At 40.0% G+C, this 13,191-nt stretch overlaps 1 protein-coding gene across 4 annotated transcripts in view; it reads left to right on the top strand.

Moving 5' to 3' along the window:
- The first annotated feature begins 5,396 nt into the window (after window positions 1-5,396).
- Window positions 5,397-13,191, top strand: part of LOC110526399 (zinc finger homeobox protein 3) — a 171,362-nt gene continuing 163,567 nt past the window's right edge. For all 4 annotated transcript variants that reach the window (XM_036980762.1, XM_036980761.1, XM_036980760.1 and 1 more), the window contains exon 1: window positions 5,397-5,782. The gene's annotated coding sequence lies outside the window, so the exon portion shown is untranslated. The remainder of the gene's footprint in view (window positions 5,783-13,191) is intronic.

Raw genomic sequence — 13,191 nt, 5'->3', positions numbered from 1 at the left:
TTGTGTGTCTTAAATGTATATGCTGCGTGTGACAAAGAGAATAGTCTTTGGAGAGAAGAAGAGGGGATTGTGAACTAACGGATGAAATATTCATCATGCATCACAGTTTAGCAAACATCAGGCTACGGCAGATCTTACTCCAGGGTTAGCAGTTCAATGCAAAATAACCTCTAGGCCTACGTAAAACGCTTCCGTAAAGATTCGGTCGCTGTAGTGCATTCATAATGTTTAAATAATGACTAAATTGTAATATATTCATCTTCACTTGTGTGTAAGACACTCCCATACATAGGGGATAGGGCAACCCTTCACTCTAATCTTAAAAAATACATAATTCTAACATCTGTATAAGGTCCCGAATAAGGTCTTATTACGATATAATATTCATATTTTATTACATCACTAACTAGCAAATAAAATGTAATCACGTTTAATTGACTAGTTAAATATTAGCTTAAAGAAATAGATATACACTATAAAACCGCTGTAAAGCAAGACTATAGCCTATTTTGATATGATTGGTTGAAGATCTATACGTCTATTCACTGATTAATTAATTTTTTCTCAAAACTTTTTTTTTCCACCACTGAATACTGGTAAGCAAATACACTGCAGAGATGGCTTTAGATACCAGTAAACACTGATGAATGAGCTGTATTGTTTATTTAAACTAACACCCCTAGAGTAGCCTGTATGGGTCTTGTCCTTTGCACATCTCCTTTGGGCGGTGGACTGTATCTGGTGATTTGCATGTTGACCATATGTAAATAGCTTAAGACACTATCGCAGTCTGATAGCATGGGCTGGCGCGGGGGCGCACAGGTGGGCACCGGGAATGATTATCTTTCTGAGAGGCACATGACTCTGGTGAGGCAGGTTCATGTGCTCCTTGATCCCCGTGGTCAGAGTGAACATAAGAGGGCGCTCCCATTGCACCTGGTAGCATGTAATGCCCCATCCATCCCAGGCGCAGCAGGGCCGGACAAAAGCACGTTGCTGCTTACTGACTAAACCTTTGAAGAATACTCCGTTTGTTTTAGAAGGGACATATGTAACAGCATTTAACTTTGCCTCTCCACATTTTCAAATGCACATTTATCCAGAGGTGACTTTTTTCATTTGACTAATTATGTAATCTGTTAATCAAACGTGTTTATTCCAGCATGTTAGTGTCATTCAGTGATGAGGTGAAAACAATGTTATAAGATGAACGTTTTCTTGGAAAACTGTTTAAGTGTTGCGGAATGTGCTATGCCCTCTTCTCTTCTATTTACCTAAATATAGGAAACCTGGACTTGCGTGCCTCATATGTTAATATAATAGCCCAAATCCCCAAATCCTCCGGACTAAAATGTTCATTATCCCTTTATAAAGTTACAGAGCTATTCCAGACAGCAGCTTTTATCTGTAAACGCTTTCACCCCGCTCTCATTTCCTCTGTGCTCCCGTTTGTGCTTTGTTATCCTGGGATGGCACGCGCGGTGCATGAGGTTAAGATAAAGTAACACACACACACACACACACACATACAGTAGGCCTATCCATGCATATTCTGAAATAGAAATGAATACAATCACTTAACGTCAGTAAATGTAGAATAGCAACAAATTATTCCAAACCACAGCCATGTCACACAAGATTAAGGGTCCATACATTAGTGTTTAAATATATTGTTTTGTTTCCTGCAGCTCTGTGATGGTCAAGTATTTTCATGCGAGTGAGCATATTAAGCTACTTCAGCTTTTCTTTGTCATATCCACTGGCTGTCATTCAGGCGGTGGTGAATTTGCTATGCCACTCATCGATGTAGGTCTATTGAGGTTAGCACGTGGACAGTTATCGTAATTCACCTAACACAAAGGCTCGTGAGCCTGTCACATTTTTTTGCGGGGACTCGTACTAATTGGGCTGTATATTCATAAACGTGAGTTATCCTACCGAGTCAGATCTCTACGGTATTGATGCTCGTTAGTTAAACATAAACTGTAAACTAGATTGGCATTGTTCGGCTTGCTAGAGCGATAGACTGGCTCAGATAGGCTATGTCTCTCACCAGCCCCAATCACACAAGGCTCTTTATTAGCTCACTGGCCCTCGAACTCCTCTCGCACTCTATTTTCTACCCATTCAGTTTTACAATCTCCCTTTCCCGAGAGAGTAGACACATCGCAAATCCTTTCAGTCTCCCTCTCACACAGCTAAATCAGCATCTCAGTTTGACACACTTGGTCATTATGGTTTTGGTACAGGTGACATGCAAGGCAGGCCTCGGTGCTATGATTCTGTATCGATACATTCCCGATTGGTCTATCAAATATGTGGCCTCAAATATGCTTTTATATGGGTGCAAAATCTTGCAACATTGCAAATATTGGCTTTGGCACACGCACGCATGCGTGCACGCGCGCGCGCACACACACACACAAACACACACACACACATACATACATACATAAGCACACACACACGCGCTATTGTTCGCATCAGGCGTTGTCTCTTTTTTGTCCTAATAGTTAAGCAAGTACATAGCTGTGGAGTACAAAGTAAGGATTTTTTCCTAATACGTAGATGGCTCTGAGATCTGACATACCTGCACGAGCTCACATTGAACGTGAGGCTCCCCATTTTGATTGTCATCCCTAATGTTCACCATACATCAGAGCAAGATACAAATTAAGATTTTAATAGGCATGCAACATGAGCATTCAGACTAAAACATCGAAAAAAATATTTTGTACATGCTTATTTGAATCTAAATAGTATTATGTGTTCATTATAAAATCACTTACATGTGTGTGGCCGTTTAAGTAGACTATATGTTAGCTTAATATCATTAAGAAAAATATAGACGCTAAAATATAGACATTACCTTCTCATTTAAGATTACTCTTAGTTAAGGTTACATTTAAGTGCGTTTATTCTCGTATAAAATCATCGAAGTAGCCGAAAACTAGAATTACAGCTGCGTTTGGAATCTCAGAAATTACTTTAGGGAGAAAAATATGATAGGCAGGCCTATGTGTTTTGTACAATCTACATATTATATAAACTCAAACGTGCACTTCTTCATTAAAAAAAAATGAATAGACTGTGATTCAGATTCATGTTGCTCCAATAAACATTATGTAGCCCAATCAATGTAATTAAGCGGGTTAGTTTTATTTGTGCGGATCATGGCCGCTTGGAGCTGTTAGAACAGAAAGTGAGGGATTGTCAATTTCTTTAAAGAGAATCAACAATAGAATTATCATGACAAAAGGCAGTGGGACAAGCTCAAAGGTTGATTTCTAGAATACAATATTTCCATGTGGGGGAAACCAAACGTAGTAAGTGACCATCTCTATAAGAGGCGAAATGTTTTGGGGGAAAGTGAAGGGGAAAAAGGCAAACCTGTGGATAACCTCACCGATCTATACTACAGTTGTTAGTATTGATCAAATGTCACCTCTTTGAACCCAGTCGTTTGGAAGTTTCTCCATTTATCAGGAATAATTTCTAAATGCACGGATATGACTTGAGTAATGCCAATTATGCTTGTTTTCAGGTAACTGTTTGATTGAAACCATACACTCATAGTCAAACATTTAACCACTATAAGAAAGTCATTCACAAAAAACACTTGGAAGTGAAATATCAAGCGCAATAAGATGATTAGATAAATTGCTATAATTTGTAATAACAGGTGAAAATCATTAGGCCTACAAAGTATAGGATTAGGACACTTAAGAAACGTTATTGATTATGACTGAATTCAATCCAATATATTCTACCTGTATTGACCTGCATAGGAATATTAGATATGAGAATCATGCAATGCAAACTCCCTCAATGCATTTCTTACTGTCAGTGGCCTCATCTGCTGCTTGAGTGTGTGTTGTATAAATATTCTATACATAGGCCTACTCAAACACATATAAACATTATCAAATGCAGAATTCAATGCGTTAGCTTCGTGGCCAATATCACACACAGAGGCTACCTACTCAAAACTAGTGGACTGGACGTGGGCTATGTCCATACCATATACACACACAGGAAGTTAGAGTCTATGCTTTTCACAACTTCAACTTAAATTCTGTAACTATTTTAAATACATCGCCGATATGCTGTCGAGATAATGTAACATGTCTCTAAATCGATTTAGTTTTGTATTACAATGGTGTTATCAAGTGTCATTTGTAAACTATTGTTTTACACTGACAGAAGACTTTATAGTCTCCAATCCCCTCAGGTCTCTCATCTCACTATCTCCCTCTCACTACTATCCTGGGACAAAGCATATTTTATCGAGACAAATCTCCGTTTTTCATTAAAGGATTCCACATTCTCACGAAAAGGATTTATGTTTGTATCCAGAAGTCGGTTATTACACATGCATGCAACCACAGTTACAGAACTTATCGGTCTGTTACAGTGAGGCTAAGGCAGACTTATCAGGTGCATCTTAGCTCAAATTATATATGTGTAGACATATAAAAGTAGTGATCCCTACACTTGATAGTTTGGAATAAAGCTTTTTAAACTTTGCACATCATTAGAAGTAGTGTTACAAGCTTTTGTATCTCTAAGGCATGCAAAGAGAGCCATTGCGTCTCGTTTTGTGCTTAAAATGCACGGATCATGTCTAAATAGCTTATTACGTTTGCAAATATGGAAATAAATGGTAAAATTTGTATTGTCATAGGTGTTATTCAGTCGCTTGGATTGTGCATTCTGGTTTAAGTGCCATTCTGTCTTATCCCACACGTTAGACATATATCATCATGAGACTAGGCATTCATTTACAAAACAAAATGAAATAACAAGCTATTTAGTTGTCTATAGCAAATATGTGCATATATTGTCAAAGTTTCCTTATGCATAATGCTTTATGTCTTGGTTGCTTGTTTTCCAGTACTGTCCAACTTCAGCCTATCATAAAAATATTGACTTGTGTCTATAAGTTGTATAAATACATTTAAAAAGTATCTCAAAATCCAGCAGTCAGCACGGCTGTCTCAGATTGCATCTAATCTCACTACTAACACAAGTGAGAACATAGGAACATGTAATAATGAATATAGGCTATTACAGTGTTTTAATATAAATATGTTAATAATAAGAAATATAAATGCGTTATAGCCTAATGTTAAAAAACTAAAAAGAACGGACAAAATGCAGCGAAGTGCGGGGTATTGCGTGTTTTGCTGCGGCGTCTACTCCAGTATTAACTTTCACTGTCTTCCTTCTAATCAAACTCTTACTTTCCGCTGTACTTAATTCCATATTTTCAATTCCTGATCATTACTTTCCTCTTTTTCTTCTTCCATCTATCCATCCATCCCTCCCTCCCTCCTCTTTCTCCCTCCCTCCCTCTCTCTCTCCCTAGCTCTCTCCTTTGCTGAATCTTATTGATCCAGAAGGTGGCTAATTAGCCCTTCCCGTCGTGCCTGTGTAATGAAGCACATGCGCACTGAATTAATCACAGCCATTTTTTTGCAGGAAACTAATTAGCAGGAATAAAGATCCAAAGAGTTTTTTTCTTTTCAATCATCAGATCTCACTTTCACCTCTTCCTCGCTCCCTCTAACACAAGACTCATCGCCTGCTTTGCATCCAAATTATTTTTATATTGCCCTATACAACTAATACTTCGTTTTTTTACACTCCGCAACAACAATGATCTTTCTTTTGCCATCCTAAACGCAAACTGACCAAAAGGGACTGCCTTGATGGGATCTTTAGCCGAATCGTCTCAATACTGGATTAAAAAGCAAGGATCACAAAGCGGCAGCGAAAAATTGTAAGTTACAACTTTGCCGTTTCTCTCTTTTCCTCTCTCGATGTTTCTACGATTCGATTCTTTTCACTTTTAGTAGTGGGCTAACCGAAGGTTTCTCCTATTATCCAGATACGCACCGATCTTCCCTATTCTCACATTCTGAGAAATGACAGGCGATCACAAGTTATATTCATGCAAGTAGTTTTGTTTATTCTCGGTTTTATTCTTATCATTACCTGTGTTTACATCTGCGTTCGTCCTCGTTCTCCTCATGACTGGAAGAAAATAAATGGTCAAGACAGCGATTCCTCTCCAAGAAGTAGACCACAAAAAACATGAATTTAAAAGCACATTTGTGCTTTTCGATGGAATCAGGAAAGATAGAGAAGTGTTATTGGTGTCAAGAAACACATTTTGAGGACGATAACGATGTGAAAGGGTTACATTCAGCCTACGGAGGGTAGCGGGAGCTGTACATGAGCGTAGCCAGGAAAGGAGCACATTAGTCCAGCTTGTGGGTCCGTGTATGTCCCGCGAAAGAGAAACACCGTCCGCATTCTTATTTTGACAGATATGTCTCTTGGTCTGTCCGCTGTTTTCAGCACCATCACGGGTTGATACAATCCTTTATGTTAAGCAACGTTTTCACTTTCCGATTCGTTTCTTACATGTGTATTTCCCTCCGCCCCGCTTTACATCTCAATTCCTCTACTTTTCACTCTCCCCACTTTGTCCATAATTTTCTTTTATTTTTCATTCCTGTTTGCTTCTTTGAAGCGATGTTAAAGTCGATTCTTGCTGATTCCCTGACGGAGTCACATGCAAATCGATCGGTAGGCCTATGTGTGTGTGTGTGTGTTTTGTAAGTCTAGTGTGTTTCATGACAAGAGCTGATCAGTAAGACCTCGGGTACGGGAGAGCCCATAGCCGAGGTAGAGTTGAGCTGCGGGTTGCATGGAGAGAATAGAATGGTGATGCGAGCAGAGAAAGGGATTTACAGAATAGGTTGGCTGTCCGACGAGACAGATGACAGCTCGTATGGATTTTTATGGAATAAGTAAGAGCAATAATGTAACATTTCCTTCCCACTGGATATAGCTTACCTTCATAACAAATAACAACCATTATACTAGATAGGCCTACAAAAAGGAAACATTATCAATGAAAACTCAAAAGCTAATGTATTACGTTATTCTATCACCTAACCTGTTTCCCTGCGTAATAATAACAACCTTATTACTAATTTCTAAAGGAAACCTAACTATTTATTTTCTAAAACAACCAGACATGAGACTAAATCAACTTTGGATGCACTACTGTCAGAATAAATAGTGTAATCATACACGACGGATTGTTTAGAAAAAAATATGATTTAAGAATTTTACAAAAAATATCTAAACATAGGCCGGATTTTAATTGAAAAGCAATACATCGACTAGTAAGTAACACGACGCTGGGACGATTAGGTTTGAGTGAGAATATAACTAGTCCCCCTAAGAGACGGACGGATAGACAGGAAAAAGCGGAAATGCTATTGACCTCCCGACGTTTAAGACCCAGAATGCAGTGCCAAGATGCCCAAAAAGTACAGAAAACATAGAACACATGGACGAAATGGAGGACTCTCGAAGAAAGAGTGAAAGAATGAAGCAGCCCGACGAGTTTTCGCGACAGAAGGATGGAAAAGAAAAGCGTTTTGCAAGCTAAGGCAAGGCAGGGATGTGCTGGTTTGGGGGAGAAAGAGGGGGAGGTTGAAAGGCTGGGGGTCAGACGGCAAGAATCAGGGGAGCAGGGGTCACTGAGTGAGTGCAAGAGAGATAAAAAGGAAAGAAGGAAAAGCCCTACACAAACAGCCGAGGGAAGGCAGTGGGAAAGTGAGACTGGGGGAGAGGGGTGGGGGGGTTACGTTGCGGGGTCACACAAAGCATAACAATAAGATTGTGGGGGTCAGCAAGTGCAAGATAAAAACATGCCTCTAGTTTGGTAAACAGGAGAGAAACACTATACAAATGTTCTATGGTTTTCTAGTATGATGAAGAAAAGTATAATAATGGGGTTTGAAGACTCAGAGAGAGAGAGTAGGGGAAAGACAGAAAGAGAAGGAGAGGGAACGAGGGAGGGGGTGGGAGGAAAGGAATAGAAGGGGTCAGATAGCCATGGGCCATGGAGAAGGAATCAGGAAAGAGGGCAGGAAAACAGATCCTAACACCTTTCAGACTTGCCCCAACTAGAGGGGCCAGTAGCTCCTGCATAGATAACTCAGACCAGCAGTATGTCCAGGACTCAGAAGATAGTAGTGGGAGAGAGGGAAAACAAATATACTAGCAGGCGCAGTGGAGACGTTTTTTTACTGCAAGAGAGAATATAATACACCCTGCCTCTTTATTTTGTGCTTATATTATTATTTATGTATTTCAGGAGGGAAAACTTGGAGCAGTAGATTTTGGGCCTGTAAGTCTGTTTTTGTGTATCTCTGCTCTGTAGACGTAGGTTGGGCAATAATTACAGGCGTGACATAGGGAAGAAAATATAGCGTAGTACATGTGCTGTGCCAGGACTCCCTCTCCTCTCGCCATCTCTCTTTCCCTCGCCCATCTCCCTCCTCTCTCGATCTCTCTGTCCTCCTCCTTTACAAAACAAATAGCAACGCTACTCGGTGTCATCTCACTTGCTCTTAGAAGACTCCTGGATTTGATATCAAAACCTTTGGTAGAAACATTTGAAAAGCAACTACAATATGTGTACTACAGATTAGGATTATTTTGACGCCTTCTGATATTTTTGAAAAGTAATTATCCAATGTATAATATTTATGTCAGCTGCATTTACCAGCTCAGGTATGGTTTAATGGGAGTTTAAGATGGTTCTTGATTTCCTTGTGTTGTACTCTGTTAGAATCACATAGCAGATTTATGGTTAGGTGTAGTATGTGATTTGGTAAACCACTGTATCTGTCTGACCATGCTGTGTATTCTGCTTAAGGGGACTGTGGGTTGGGTAGATGTCACGAGGAACTATGTTTTCAGCATAGATAGCTACAGCACACTGAATATCATTGTAAATACTCAACTTTGATTTCCAATTCATTAGTAATGACCAGGGTTGTGTTTTTGTAAAGTATTAAATTCCGTTAATCCTTGACAGACGGAAGGAGAGGGACTTAAAGCATGATCCTCAATTTGCATATATATTTTTAATTACATTTATTGACAAGGATTTTATTGCATTTATCTCAGGACCATATTTTGTCTTAAGGTCTTTCATTGTCAGTCGCACAGTTTGTTTATATTGACATAGAACAATATTTATTTTATAGATATATTTACATAAAAGCATATTTTGTGTAAATTTGTACACTTGTAGTTTGTCTTTACCCATAGTTAAATGTTGTACTTTACTATTCACTATCACCATGTAAAGTTAGATAACGGCGTTAAACCATAGGATACACATAATAGGACAGAACGCGTAGCCTGCAGTATATGAATGCCAGCACATCTGGCAGAATGTTCTATTACTCTATGTGTAGGATAGGTTATGTATTCTGCCGGGAATTATGATATGGACAGTTAACTGATGCTGTTGATAAAATGTGAAATGTTCCATAATTGTAATTATCATCATTATTAGTATGATGTTTATGATCAACATTATTACTGTTATTACAAGTAGTAATATACTAGGAGTAAGGACATTCATATCACAGTTATGTTGTTCTTTATCGTGATCTTTGTTTATAATATCATAAGCAGTGAATAGTCAGTAGTCTGGTGACGTTAGGTATTTGATTGAGGTTCCTGTTTCAGTGATAGTCTGTAGATGACGCCCTATTCGTCTATCCTGTGATACTACCTGCGTTATCTCCCTATGTCCGGTTCCATGAGCATATTCGATTACTGGTGTGTCTGAGACTGAGTGTGCAGGTCCTATTTGGGCATGTGATTGGAGGGGAACGGAAATAGGGGGTTTAGTAGTGATGAAATAAAGAGCTGAGTGGTGCCTTGGTTACAGGGTAACGTGAGGCAGAGAGACAGTTACCCTGGTCTTCTACTGCCCCCTCCTCCCTCTCTCCTTTGCTCTCAGGAGCTGGCAGCACCCCTAGGGAAGCTCTTTGCCATGTCCTTAGTCAGAGAGAGCCCTCTTTGGGCCAGCGCCAGGCCGCTAAGGGGCAGGCAACGCATGGACTAACACATAATATTCACCAACCGTTGGTCACGTTGCCAAATCAAATCCAAAAAGGTTTATTTTTTCCTCCCAAAAATATTTTTTTTTACCAGCGATGATGCCTAATACATTGATATTTTAATAATTTACATCAGTAATGATGTCTTATTAATTATATAAATGAACTATTATTATTATTATTAATAATATTTTTGGTATTATTATTACATTCATTTAAACCAGTTAATTATTTTAGATTATTTTAGTTTATTTATCACAATGTTAGATGTTGTTGTGATTGTACTTATGAGAAATTCCTTTTACACTGGGTTGAACTGCTTTAAGGGTGAGGATAGTATAAATGTGCATATGTTTGTGTAGATTAGTTTTCCATTGATAGCACTGGAGAGAGAAAGATGCTAAATGTCTGCCTCCTCCATTTGCTGTAGGGCTGTGTGTAAATGAGTTTAGCAGGAGCAGTGGCTCAGATTACAGATTATGGTTTTGAATATGCAAGCTTGTACAGCCAGGACCTGTTCTTCCAGTTGTACTGTAGCCCAGGCCAGTGGCATACGTGTCAGCTGTGTCATTAAGGGGCGGGCTGGGGGTGGGACATGGGGTGCGGGGAGCAAGGGGAGGAGGCCAGGAGATGGCAGTGATTCTTAGGTGTGTGTGTGTGTGTGTGTGTGTGTGTGCATGCTCTACCTGGTCTCTGCTCCCAGCAGCCCCAAATCATCACGAGAGCTCCTCTATGCCAGCAGCGAACCGATTTTCAGTCCATTTCCCCTCCCTGTTCTCTGTCCTCTTTTTGAGCTCTTGTTCGTGCTGTCGTTCTTTTATCTTCTTGAAGTGAAGTTGGCAGGAATTTCTGTGGTTTGCTGTTTCACAATATGTTATTGTGTTAACGTTCTATAAATCATTGTGGGGTAAGGTGTGTGTACTATATGTGTGTGTCTGCTCTCTTTTTTTGTGTTGTTATTCCTTTTTAGGTGGAGGTGTGCAATGTCATGTCGTCAATTTGAGAGAATTTCAGAGTAATCCTTATAAAATGCAGGCGACCCCCCTTGTGAATATTACTGCTGTCTGGATATATACATCACATGAGCTGTTGGGTATTATCGCTGACATATCTTCAAAATACAAAACAAAGCAGACGTGTTTTGTTTGGTAATATGTCTGAACTTGAGAAAGAGAACAAGAGGAACCAAAAAACCCACACCTCACCTGATTAATGTGCTAGAGAGAGAAGAGGTTTAGATACGGATTTGTAGGTAAGAGTTCCTATAGGCTTTTTCACTATATTTTCCATGTTTAAGCAGCTATAGATGGCCTTCCATATTGGTCACTCGGCCTCCTTTGTCATTTATATAACACTACGTAAAAAAATACTAGCTGGTATGCGCTGATTGAGAGTTACACCTGGTGCTCCAATTAGAATCCATATAGCTACACCCAGATTTGCATCCAAATGCAAACATGGTTATTGAGAGTGATTTATACATTCCTGAAAACAAATACAGATGTTCTATGCCATACACATGTGGAAGTATGTGTGTGTGTGTTTAAAATGAGACACACTTCTCAATCAGCATAATTAGCAATCTAATCATTAGAAAATGCCGTTGCTATTGCACATTATCTGTTTACTGTGTACACGCTAACGTTAATGTTAGGGATGTGATTTGTAGAAATAATTTCAGATTATTACATTTTTATTACAAAAACAGACACTGAAAAAACATAAGCACTGGTATCTCCTGTCATTTCCCCCATCAGTGTGTAGAGATGTGTGTGATGGTTGTTTCGCAGTGTTAAGGCATGTTGCTAGGGTGTTTTATTCTGGCAGGGACTGGTCCACGAGTGCTGTGTGATGTGATGCAGACGAGTGCTGGAGAAGTAGTAGCATAGCAGGTTAGCGGCAGCGGAGGCTTGGACAGCAGTAGCATAGCCGATTAGCGGAGGCTAGAACAGCAGTAGCACAGCAGGTTAGCAGCTAGTGGAGGCTAGGACAGCAGTGGCATAGCCGGTTATCAGCTAGTGGAGGCTAGGACAGCAATAGCATAGCAGGTTAACAAATAGTGGAGGCTAGGACAGCAGTGGCATAGCCGGTTAGCAGCTAGTGGAGGCTAGGACAGCAGTAGCATAGCATCTAAAGCTGTGTCTCATATTCAGGACAGCAGCGGCTGGCTGTAGCTTCCCGCTGTGCATGCGGGCCATGCAGCGTGCGTATTTAGCCTACGTAGCTACGTACCCGGGCGACAGGGAGCACTCCAGGGGCTGCCCAATTGATCTCTGCACCCCCCCCCCACCCCCCCCCCCCCCCCCCCTCCCACACCCCCGGCCAGGCCCAGCCTAGCGCCCACCCCTCTCCTGGACCCCGGAGACCAGCATTCCACCCTCGGTGCTTATCATCACAAAGGACAGAATGCATAAAACATGGTGGACACACAGACAGAGGTCGCCTTTCTCTCCCCACACTGAACCATGGAACAATGCATGGAGCCTTCTGGCCTGTGACTCTGATGACACGCTCACCCTCTTTTCATCCTCTTCTCTTTCTTTGTCGTCTTTTTCCTCTTCCTCTGTGTATATTTGTGCTCCATGCAGCGATTCCTGTATTGTTTTGTTAGTTACGCCGTGTCTATCAGTAATATGCTTTTGTCAGTGCTAGTCAAATGTGCATTATGTAACTGAAATGCTACTATTAAAGATTCATGGAGTGAGACTCCCCAGCGAAGAAAGTGTGTGTGTGTGTGTGTGTGTGTCAGGTGAGTGTGTCGTGTGTGCTGTGTACACCAGGTTCCAGAAAGGCCATGTCTTATGACATTTCATCAATTCATATTTTTGGATTAATTGCATAATTCTGTCACTTTTTTAAGAGACTAGCAGCATTAATACAATATTCATTTTTCTAATGTGGTTATACTAATTTGATTATTTTAATATTTAATAACAATATATATATATATATATATATATATATATATTTTACAGCATATACAAAAGCAGAAATATGATTTTCCATCAATTTAAATAAAGAATATTATAATTAATAATTCATTAATATTATGGGAAATGGATCCAGGAAGAATATATATTTTTTCTGTATTTCAGTCAGGTTCATACGTCCATCCGCAGCAGATGTCATTTTGACCTCACTGTTTTACGGCTATCTAGCTCAAGGATGCAACAGGATTTGCTTTGACTGTGTGTGTGTGTGTGTGTGTGTGTGAGCGTGAGTATGCAAGCCTGTCAGCTGCAGCGAT

This window comes from Oncorhynchus mykiss, chromosome 6 (genome assembly GCF_013265735.2).
Source record: "Oncorhynchus mykiss isolate Arlee chromosome 6, USDA_OmykA_1.1, whole genome shotgun sequence".
Lineage (NCBI taxonomy): Eukaryota > Metazoa > Chordata > Actinopteri > Salmoniformes > Salmonidae > Oncorhynchus > Oncorhynchus mykiss.
This window is presented reverse-complemented; position numbering and strand designations above follow the sequence as displayed.